This window comes from Aegilops tauschii, chromosome 7 (genome assembly GCF_002575655.3).
Source record: "Aegilops tauschii subsp. strangulata cultivar AL8/78 chromosome 7, Aet v6.0, whole genome shotgun sequence".
Taxonomy (NCBI): Eukaryota; Viridiplantae; Streptophyta; class Magnoliopsida; order Poales; family Poaceae; genus Aegilops; species Aegilops tauschii.
Window position 1 is genome coordinate 580,279,719 of NC_053041.3, and position 12,513 is coordinate 580,292,231.

The window sequence follows — 12,513 nt, forward strand, 5'->3', positions numbered from 1 at the left end:
TCCAAACCTTGGGAAAATAACTTCCTTAAGCATTTTAATTGAGGTGTTGTGATCAGCACTACTGGTTTGAATAGCTTCTACCCATTTAGTAACATAATCAACAGCAACCAAAATATGTGTATACCCATTAGAGGAAGGAAAAGGTCGCATGTAATCAAATCCCCAAACATCAAATGGTTCCACAGCAAGTGAATAATTCGTAGGCATTTCTTGACGCTTACCGATATTACATATTCTTTGGCATTCATCACAAGATAAGACGAACAAACGGGCATCCTTGAAGAGAGTAGGCCAATAAAATCCAGATTGCAATACTTTGTGAGCAGTTCTATCTCCAGCATGATGCCCTCCATAAGCTTCAGAGTGACATTTCTGTAGGATTTGTCCCTATTCATGCTCAGGTACACAACGTCTAATAATACCATCTACTCCTTCTTTATAAAGATGTGGGTCATCCCAAAAGTAGTGTCTCAAATCATTGAAGAATTTTTTTCTTTTGTTGATATGTAAAGCTAGGTGGTAAATATTTAGCAACAATGTAATTAGCATAGTCAGCATACCAAGGAGTATTATGAGCAACATTTATTGCAGCTAACTGCTCATCAGGAAAACTATCATCAATAGGTAGTGGGTCATCAGGCACATTTTCAAGCCTAGAAAAGTTATGAGCTACGGGGTTCTCGGCTCCTTTTCTATCAGTGATATGTAAATCGAATTCTTGTAGCAAGAGAACCCATCGAATAAGTCTAGGTTTAGCATCTTTCTTTTCCATTAGATATTTAATAGCGGCATGATAGGTGTGAACAATTACTTTTGAATCAACAATATGAAGTCTAAATTTATCACAAGCAAACACCACTGCTAAGAATTCTTTTTCAGTAGTTGCCTAGTTTCTTTGAGCATTGTCTAGAGTTTTACTAGCATAATGAATAACATTTAGTTTCTTACCAGCTCTTTGTCCTAGAACAACACCAACAACATAATCACTAGCATCACACATAATCTCAAAAGGCAAGTTCCAATCAGGTGGTTGAACAATAGGTGCAAAAATTAATGCTTTCTTGAGTGTTTCAAAGGCTTCTAAACAATCATCATCAAAAATAAAAGGAATATCCTTTTGCAAAAGATTTGTAAGAGGCCTAGAAATTTTAGAGAAGTCTTTGATAAATCTCCTATAGAAACCAGCATGACCTAGGAAACTACGAATACCTTTGATATCTTTAGGACATGGCATTTTCTCAATTGCATCAACCTTAGCTTTGTCCACTTCAATACCTCTTTCAGAAATTTTATGACCCAAGGCAATACCTTCATTAACCATAAAGTGGCACTTCTCCCAATTCAAGACAAGATTTGCTTGTTCGCATCTCTCCAAAACTCGATCAGATTGCTTAAACAATCATCAAATGACTTCCCATAAACAGAGAAGTCATCCATGAAAACCTCAAAAATCTTTTCACAAAAGTCAGAGAATATAGCAGTCATACATCTTTGAAAGGTAGCAGGTGCATTGCATAAACCAAAAGGCATACGTCTATAAGCATAAGTTCCAAAGGGACAAGTAAAATTGGTCTTTTCTTGATCAGGTTGAGAAACAGTTATTTGTGAAAAACCAGAATATCCATCAAGGAAGCAAAAATGTGTGTGCTTAGATAATCTTTCTAGCATTTGATCAACAAAAGGCAGAGGGTAATGATCTTTTCTAGTTGCTTTGTTAAATTTTCTAAAATCTATTACCATTCGATAGCCTGTAACAATTCTTTGTGGAATAACTTCATTCTTATCATTAGGAACAACAGTAATACCTCCTTTCTTAGGGACACAATGAACAAGACTTACCCATCTACTATCAGCTATGGGATAGATTATACCTACTTCCAGAAGTTTTAATATTTCTGTTCGTATCATCTTCGGATTTAACCGATGTTGATGATCAACAATGGGTTTAGCATCAGGTTCCATATTAATTTTCTGCTGACATAGAGTGGGACAATGCCCTTTAAATCATCAAGAGTATATCCAATAGCAGCTCGGTGCTTCCTTAGAACATTCAATAATCTTTCTTCTTCATGTTCTGAAAGGTTAGCACTAATAATAACAGGATATATCTTCTTTTCGTCAAGATAAGCATATTTCGAAGTGTCTGGCAATTGTTTTAATTCAAACACAGGATCACCTTTAGGTGGAGGAGGACCTCCTAGAGTTTCAATAGGCAAATTGTATTTAAGCAGAGGACGTTGTTCAAAGAAAATCTTATCTATTTCATTTCTTTCATGCATATGTAAATAAGTTTCATGGTCTAGCAAATATTGTTCTAAAGGATCAGTAGGTGGCACAGCAATAGAAGCAAGACCAATTATTTCATCCTTACTAGGCAATTCTTTTTCATGAAGCTTTCTACTAAACTTGGAAAAATTAAACTCATGAGACTCATCACCAAAGCTAACACCGACAATTTGTTTCTCACAATCTATTTTAGCATTAACGGTGTTCAAGAAAGGTCTACCAAAGATAATGGGACAGAAGTCATTTTGTGGGGAACCAAGAACAAGAAAATCAGTAGGGTATTTTATTTTCCCATAGAAGACTTCAATATCTCTAACAATCCCAATTGGTGAAATAGTGTCTCTATTAGCAAGTTTAATAGTAACATATATGTCTTCTATCTCTGCAGGTGCTATGTCATTCATAATTTCTTTGTATAAGGTGTAAGGAATAGCACTTACGCTAGCACCTATGTCACATAAACCATGATAACAATGTTCTCCTATTTTAATTGAGACAACAGGCATGCCAACAACAGGTCTATGATTATCCTTTTTATCAGGTTTGGCAATTCTAGCCGCCTCTTCACAGAAGTAAATAACATGCCCATCTACGTTTTCTTCCAAGAGTTCCTTAATCATAGCAACACTAGGTTCTACTTTGATTTGTTCATCAGGTTTAGGTGTCCTAATATAGCTTTTTTTAACCACAGTTGAGACTTTAGCATGTTCCTTTATCCTAACAGGGAAAGGTGGTTTCTCAATATAAGCAGAAGGAACAACTGGATCAACATTATAAATTATGGTTTCTTCTTTAGCCGGTACCTGTTCTTTAATTTATTCTTTAATAGGTGGGTGATATTTAAACCAATTCTCTTTAGGGAGATCAACATGAGTAGCAAATGATTCACAAAATGAGGCTACTATCACACATTCAAGTCCATATTTAGTGCTAAACTTTTGAAAAGTATCCGTATTCATAAAAGATTTAACACAATCATATTTAAGTTTAATACCTGACTCTTTACCTTCGTCGAGTCCCCAGTCTTCAGAGTTGCGTTTAATTCTCTCCAATAGATCCCACCAGAATTCAATAGTCTTCTTCATAAAAGAACCAGCACAATAAGTATCAAGCATGGTTTGATCATTACGAGAAAGCCGAGCATAAAAATTCTGGATAATAATTTCTCTTGAGAGCTCATGCTTGGGGCATGAATATAACATTGACTTAAGCCTCCCCCAAGCTAGGGCGATACTTTCTCCTTCATGAGGCCAAAAATTATATATATAATTCTCACGATGAACTAGATGCATCGCATAATTTTTTTGATGGAACTCCAATTTCAATCGATTCCAATTCCAAGATCCAATATCATCGCATAGCCTATACCATGCCAATGCTTTTCCCTTCAAAGATAAAGGGAAAACCTTCTTCATAACTTCATCTCCGGGTAAACCTGCAAGCTTGAACAATCCACAAATTTGTTCTACATATATGAAGTGCATATCAGGATGTTCAGTTCCATCTCCTGCATAAGGATTAGCTAGCAGTTGTTCTATCATACCCGAAGGAATTTCATATTACATATTTGCTGTAGGTGCAGTAGGTTGAGGGGTAGCTAATTGTGGTTCCGGTCGAGGTGAAGATACCCCGAACAAACCCCTCAAAGGATTGTTTTCCATAGTAACAGGTGACAATAAATTTCAGCACACCATATAAATGTTTCCTTACCAAATTCCACTTACCAAAGGCGCTTCACCCCCCGGCAACGGCGCCAGAAAATAACCTTGATGACCCACAAGATTAGGGGATCAATTCTAGCTCTTTTCGATAAATAAGAGTGTCGAACCCAACGAGGAGCAGAAGGAAATGACAAGTGGTTTTCAGCAAGGTAATGTCCGCAAGTGTTGAAATTGTATGTAGCGGAGTAGTTTGATAGCAAGATAATTTGTAACGAGCAAGTAACGATAGTAGTAAAAACAGTGGAGCAAGGTAGCCCAATCCTTTTGAGGCAAAGGACAGGCCAAAAGGGTCTCTTATAATAAGCAAAGCGTTCTTGAGGGTTCACGGGAATTTCATCTAGTCACTTTCACCATGTTGGTTCGATTTGTGTTCGCTACTTTGATAATTTGATATGTGGTGGACCGGTGCCTAGGTGCTGTTCTTACTTTAACAAACCTCCTACTTATGATTAACCTTCCCGCAAGCATCCGCAACTATGAGAAAAGTATTAAGAATAAATTCTAACCATAGCATTAAACTTTTGGATCCAATCGGTCCCTTACGGAATAGCGCATAAACTGGGGTTTAAGTTTCTGTCACTCTCGCAACCCATCATCTAATTGCTACTCCATAATGCATTCCCTTAGGCCCAAATATGGTGAAGTGTCATGTAGTCGACGTTCACATGACACCACTAAGGGAATCACAAGATACATATTATCAATATATTGAACACATATCAAGTTCACATGATTACTTGCAACATGATTTCTCCCGTGACCTCAAGAACATAAGTAACTACTCACAAATCATAATCATGCTCAAGGTCAGAGGGGTATTAAATAGCATATTGGATCTGAACATATAATCTTCCACGAAATAAACCATATAGTAATCAACTACAAGATGTAATCAACACTACTAGTCACCCACATGCACCAATCTATAGTTTCGGTAACAAGATTGAATACAAGAGATGAACTAGGGTTTGAGATGAGATGGTGCTGTTGAAGATGTTGATGGAGATAACCCTCCCCAAGATGGGAGAGTTGTTGGTGACGATGATGACGATGATTTCCCCCTCCCGGAGGGAAGTTCCCCCGGCGGAATCGCTCTGCCGGAGGGAAAAAGTGCTCCTGCCCAAGTTCCGCCTCAAGATGGCGGCGCTCTATCCCGAAACTCATCTCCTTATTTTTTTCTAGGTCAAAATGACCTATAAACCAGAAGATGGGCACCGGAGGTGGGCCTGGATGAGCACAACCCACCAGAGCGCGCCTGGGCTCCCTAGCGCCCAGGTGGGTTGTGCGCACCTGGTGGGTCCCCTCTGGTAGTTATTTGCTCCAATATTCATCATATATTTGATAAAAAATCTCCGTGAAGTTTCAACTTGTTTGGAGTTGTGCAAAATAGGTGGCCTGACGCAGCTTTTCCAGGTCCAGATTTCCAGTTACCGGAATTCTCCCTCTTTGTGTATACCTTGCATATTATCAGAGAAAAGACATTAGAATTACTCCAAAAAGCATTATTATGGATAAAAACATAATAAATAACAGTAGGAAAACATGATGCAAAATGGACGTATTAGTTGCCTCCCAACAAGCGCTATTGTTTAACGCCCTTAGCTAGGCATAAAACACGAATAGATCTAGGTGTAATTGTAATAATGATATGTCAAATCTCGAAAACTCATCTCATACTCCCTTAGTTCAGCCACAAGTTTTCTTTGAGGTAAGCAAAAGTAATCAAAAGGGCTAAAATTTAATTGGATAAGAATCCCCAAGATCGATCTCGGGAGGAATTGGTTCCTCCTTCGGCCCTTCATATTGTATGACCAACTCATCATTATAAGCATTGTTTTGGAAAAAAGTTATGATCTTGTGTCCAAGAGAGAAACCCAATCCGTTGTTTTGTATAGCAAAATCATCATTAAGCTCAGAAATCTTATCAACTAAAACATCGGTGGGAACCCTCTTTCTTAAATTTTTGTTATAAGCAACATGATCTAAAGATCGTAAACGCATTATGTCCTCTTGATGAAATTTTCGTTATAAGCAACATGGGAGGACGGCCACCTTCAACTTTATAATGTGTGAAAATTTTACTAGCTTCTTTCATAATAAATCTAAACTCATGTGCTAGGAATATAGTAGCGGCGCACTTAACCGAAGAATGCTCAATGTTAGAAAATTCTAGAAAAAATCTTTGTATGGAAGGATGCATATGAACAAATTGTCTTTCAAGTTAAACAACGAGCAAAGATATAACATCCGTGAGACTACTAGTTTTATGGAGGATAGATCCACCCAAATTGGGGAGTGCACCGGCACAAGTAAAGAAATCTTGAATAACCCCTTTTCCAATAATATATTCGCTACCTATGCGGAATTTCTTAGCGTGCAAGATAGTAGATTCTTCATGAGGATTGGAATTAGCAAAAGCATCAAAGTTTCCCCCATCGTTACTACTATTCTTTTCAACGATAACCTCCCCAGTTTCTGACATGGTGACAACAAATGGATCTAGTAACCAAACAACACAAAAGGCAAACGAAGAAGGCGAACGGAAGAGAGGCGAAGAAAAGGAAAATCTTTTCGAAAATCATTTTAGAAGTGGGGGAGAGGAAAACTGAAAGCACAAGTGCTCCCTGGGTGATTTTGGTAATTAATGTTAACATATCTCTTGTTGGACTAATATTTTTATCTAGTATATTCCAGATGAGTTCAACAGTGGATTGGCATGGCATGGACAAGATATGTGGAACCCCTTCAAGATGCTAAGGACAAAGATTGGCAAAAGCTCAAGACTCTACATTTTCATTTTAGTGATCCAAGATCACATTGAGTCGATAGGAAAAGCCAATACTGTTAAAAGGGGATGAGGTGTTACTTTAATGGCTTGCTTGCTCAAAATGCTTAGTGATATGCTCCAAAAGCCCTCAACCACTTTCTCATTTCCACATATGTCCTAAAACTAAAGTCAAATTTGGCCCCACCGATTTGACCTAGCCGGTGCCACCGAGTTCACTTGACATAGCCACTGCCAGAAACCCTAATCAATTCGGTCTCACCTGGGATCTTGGTCTCACCGAGATGGGCTTCCAAACTCTCTGATTACCTGTTGTAATTACTTCGGTCCCACCGAGTTTGATTGACCAATTCTATGTTTGCTCATTACTAAAATCGGTCTCATCGAGTTTGTGTAATCGGTCAAACCAACTTGAGGTTTTACCCTAACCCTAGCACATCGGTCCCACCGGGTTGATCATGTTGGTCCCACCGAAAATCCTAATGTTCACATTCTGAAGTGAATCGGTCCCACCGAGTTTCACTATTTGGTCCCACCGAGTTTGGTAAATTGTGTGTAACGGTTAGATTTTGTGTGTAGGATATATATACCCCTCCACCCTTCCTCCATTCGTGGAGAGAGCCATCAGAACGTGCCTACACTTCCAGCATTCATTTTCTAAGAGAGAACCACCTACTCATGTGTTGAGACCAAGACATTCCAGTCCAACCACAAGAACTTGATCTCTAGCCTTCCCCAAGTTGCTTTCCACTCAAATCATCTTTCCACCATATCCAAATCTATGAGAGAGAGTTGAGTGTTGGGGAGACTATCATTTGAAGCACAAGAGCAAGGAGTTCATCATCAACACACCATCTATTACCTTTTGGAGAGTGGTGTCTCCTAGATTGGTTAGGTGTCACTTGGGAGCCTCCGTCAAGATTGTGGAGTTGAACCAAGGAGTTTGTTAGGGCAAGGAGATCGCCTACTTCATGAAGATCTACCCAAGTGAGGCAAGTCCTTCGTGGGCGATGGCCATGGTGGAATAGACAAGGTTGCTTCTTCGTGGACCCTTCGTGGGTGGAGCCCTCCGTGGACTCGCGCAACCGTTACCCTTCGTGGGTTGAAGTCCCCACCAACGTGGATGTACGATAGCACCACCTATTGGAACCATGCCAAAAATCTCCGTGTCTCCAATTGCGTTTGCACACTCCAATACCATCGCTTTACTTTCTTGCAACTTGCATGTTTTACTTTCCGCTGCTCATATACTCTTGCCATGCTTGCTTGAAATGTATTGTGAATGTTTAAACTTGTGCTAAAACTCCACCTTAACTTGAAGAAATAAAAAACTGCTACTTTTCTTTGTTGAGGGTCTAATCACCCCCTCTGGACACCTGAGGGAGTCCTGTATTAGGGGGTCCTCGGACAGCCGGACTATATCCTTTGGCCGGACTGTTGGACTATGAAGATACAAGATTGAAGACTTCGTCCCGTGTCCGGATGGGACTCTCCTTGGCGTGGAAGGCAAGCTTGGCGATATGGATATGTAGATCTCCTCACTTGTAACCGACTCTGTGTAACCCTAGCCCCCTCCGGTGTCTATATAAACCAGAGGGTTTGGTCCGTAGGACAACAACAATCATACCATAGGCTAGCTTCTAGGGTTTAGCCTCTACGATCTCGTGGTAGATCAACACTTGTAATACTCATATCATCAAGATGAATCAAACAGGAAGTAGGGTATTACCTCCATCGAGAGGGCCCGAACCTGGGTAAACATTGTGTCCCCCGCCTCCTGTTACCATCCGCCTTAGACGCACAGTTCGGGACCCCTACCCGAGATCCGCCGGTTTTGACACCGACATTGGTGCTTTCATTGAGAGTTCCACTGTGCCGTCACCATAAGGATTGATGGCTCCTTCGATCATCGGCAACGATGCGATCCAGGGTGAGGTTTTCCTCCCCGGACAGATCTTCGTATTCGGCGGCTTCGTACTGCGGGCAAACTCGCTTGGCCATCTGGAGCAGATTGATAGCTACGCCCTTGGCCATCAGGTCAGGTTTGGAAACTTGAACTATTCTGCCGACATCCGCGGAGACTTGATCTTCGACGGATTCGAGCCCATGTCAGGTGCGCCCCACAATCACGACGAGCATGAATAGCTCTACCGTTGGACTGTGTTCGGGAGATCACACCTGCAACTACTACGACCCTCAATCCAGAACAAATTACGCCATCTGTGGACGGGTGGATGGACCCCGCCACGGAGGCCGCACACTCAGTGGCGATAACGCTTAATACTGACCTTACCTCCTACGAGACCCGTGTTGCCGAACCGTTGGATTCGTCCCCGGCCACGGACTCCGAGCCGCTTGTGTCCGTGCCCATCCAATCCGATTGGGCACCGATCATGGAGTTTACCTCGGCGGATATCTTTCAGCACTCGCCTTTTGGCGACGTACTAAACTCGTTGAAGTCTCTCTCCCTGTCGGGAGACCCTTGGCCGAACTATCTCCGGCTAGAATGGGATGCGGACGATGAAGAAATTCGCGCCCCACCCACCACCCACTTAGTAGCCACTGTCGACGATTTAACCGACATGCTCGACTTCGCCTCCGAAGACATCGACGGTATGGACGACGATGCAGGAGACGAACAAGAACCACCGCCCATAAGGCGCTGGACGGCCACCTCATCCTATGACATAAACATGGTGGACACCCCCAAAGAAGGGGATGGCGACAAGACAACGGAGGATAATCCCTCCAAGAAGCAACCCAAGCACCGACGTCAGCGGCACCGCTCTAAGTCTCGCCATAGCAAAAGCAGCGATACCGGCACAAGAGACAATAATGCTCCGGATAGTGCCGAAGACGATGATAATCCCCTCCAGCCAGACCTCGAGCGGGAGGATGAACAAGCTACCCCTCCGGAACAGGCAGCAAACGGAGAATCAGAGGATGACAATTACATGCCTCTCTCTGAAGACGAAGTGAGCCTCGGCGACGAAGAATTTGTCGTGCCTGAGGATACCGTCGAGCAGGAGCGCTTCAAGCGCCGGCTTATTGCTACAGCAAACAGCCTGAAGCAAAAGCAACAACAGCTTCGAGCTGATCAAGATCTGCTAGCGGATAGATGGACTGAAGTCCTGGCAGCCGAGGAATTCGAACTCGAGCGCCCAACCAAGAGTTACCCAAAGCGCAGGTTGCTACCTCGACTCGAGAAGGAAGCATTAAAACATACACCACCAGCGTATGATGCGGCAGATCGGCCACCTCGTGGCTGAGACAGACAGGCATATCAGCCCGAAGTCCAGCCCGCACCCCGCCGCCACTCAAACAAAAATACCAAGGCCCGGGGCAACACGCAGGACCTGCGAGACGTATTGGAAAACAAGGCAAAACATGCAAGATCGATCTACGGATCACGGGCGCGCGCACCAACACATGACGATGATCGTCACGCCGGATACACCAAATGCAAATCCGGCCGAGCCGAACACGGCAGACCAGACTCGTATGAACTGCGTCGTGATATAGCCCGGCACAGAGGCGCCGCACACCCCTATGCTTCACTGATGAAGTAATGGATCATGAATTCCCAGAAGGGTTTAAATCCGTAAACATTGAATCATATTATGGTACTACGGACCCCGCGGTATGGATAGAAGACTTCTTCCTCCACATTCACATGGCCCGCGGGGATAACCTACATGCCATCAAGTATCTCCCGCTAAAACTCAAAGGGCCAGCTCGGCATTGGCTCAATAGCTTGCCGGCAAACTCCATCGGAAGTTGGGAGAGCCTGGCAGAGGCATTCCTGGACAATTTCCAAAGCACTTATGTGCGACCGCCGGACGCTGACGATTTAAGTCATATAACTCGGCAGCCAGGGGAATCGGCCAGGAAATTCTGGACCCGGTTCCTAACCAAGAAGAACCAAATAGTCGACTGTCCGCATGCAGAGGCCTTAGCGGCATTTAAGCATAATATCCGTGACGAATGGCTCGTCCGGCACCTCGGCCAAGAGAAGCCAAAATCCATGGCAGCCCTCACGACACTTATGACCCGCTTTTGCGCGGGCGAAGATAGCTGGTTGGCTCGTAGTACCAATACAGCAAGCAAACCTGGCACATCAGAAGCGAGGGATAGCAATGGCAAACCACGACGCAACAAACACAAGGGCCGCAAATATGGTGAAAATGCCGAAAATACGGCAGTCAATGCCGCGTTCAGGGGCTCAAAGTCCGGTCAGCGGGAGGGGCCACTCAAGAATAATAATTCGGGTCCATCCAGTTTGGACCGCATACTCGATCGCCAATGCTAAATCCATGGCACCCCAGGAGCGCCAGCCACCCATACCAACAGAGAATGCTGGGTCTTCAAACAGGCCGGCAGGGTAGGCGCCAAAGACAGAGAAGGGGGGCCTCAAAGCGATGATGGCGACGAAGAGCCTAGATCGCCGAACACAGGAGGGCAAAGGAAATTCCCCCCGCACATTCAATCGGTGAACGTGGTAAATACCACCCAAATTTTACAACTCGGACCGGATACGCACCCTTAGGGATGCCGACTTAACGGAACTAGTCGTCCCACAATATAAACTAGGGTCGGTCACTTTCAACCGCACGGATCGTCTGGTTAACGCCAATCATGGCAATCCAACCGCACTAGTCCTCGACCCGATAATAGACGGGTTCCACCTCACTAGAGTCCTTATGGACGGAGGCAGCAGTCTAAATCTGCTTTACCAGGACATAGTGCGCAAGATGGGCATCGATCATTCGGCGATCAAACCCACTAAAGCCATTTTCAGAGGCATTATACCAGGAGTGGAAGCCAGCTGTACAGGCTCCATCGCCCTCGAGGTAGTCTTCGGATCACCAGAAAATTACCGTACCGAAGAATTAATCTTCGAAATAGTCCCTTTCGGCAGTGATTATCAGGCACTGCTCGGACGAACCGCGTTCGCTCGATTCAACGCGGTGCCACATTATGCCTACCGTAAGCTCAAGATGCCCGGTCCACGCGGCGTCATCACGGTCAATGGCAAGGCCGAACCTTCCCCCGGCACAAACAAATACACCACTGCTTTAGCAGCAGAGGCAACGAGCGGTACCTTGTAGCCGAACCTCGAATCAACGTCCAGACTCCCGGAAACCATTAAGGGACCCCGAACTGCTTCCCAGAACGATAGCCCGGCTCGTCCAGTGCTCAATTAAACACTCCGGCGAATGCCAGGACGGGCCGAACTCAGCGGCTCAACCGCTCTTCGGCACGCAAATATTTCTTACATTTCCTTCGCAGGTTCACCTTTGCGCCGACCAGGACGGGCTATACGAAGGCAGCTGGAACATGCAAGGGAATCCTTAGATATTCCCCGCAATAACCATCCGGCTATATTATGGATCTGCACTCAGCTTCTTCCCCCCTGGTCTCAATAGGTTCCGCCATCATATTTCCTTTTTATCACATTACTTGTACTCATACGCATAGACATACTATTAAATACAACATGTGGATCTATATGACGTTTACCTGCCGTTATTTCCTATTGAAATTCTTATGTCAAGTGGCATCCGTACATAGCGATATGCTTTAAAATATGCCAGGGGCTTCGTTTTACCCATAATACGGCAATAAAGTCCGAACACCTTCATGGAAGTTCGGCACCCCGAACCTATAGCATTATATGCATCGGCTCCGAATCATGTCTTGGGTCAATAGTTGGGTTTGCCC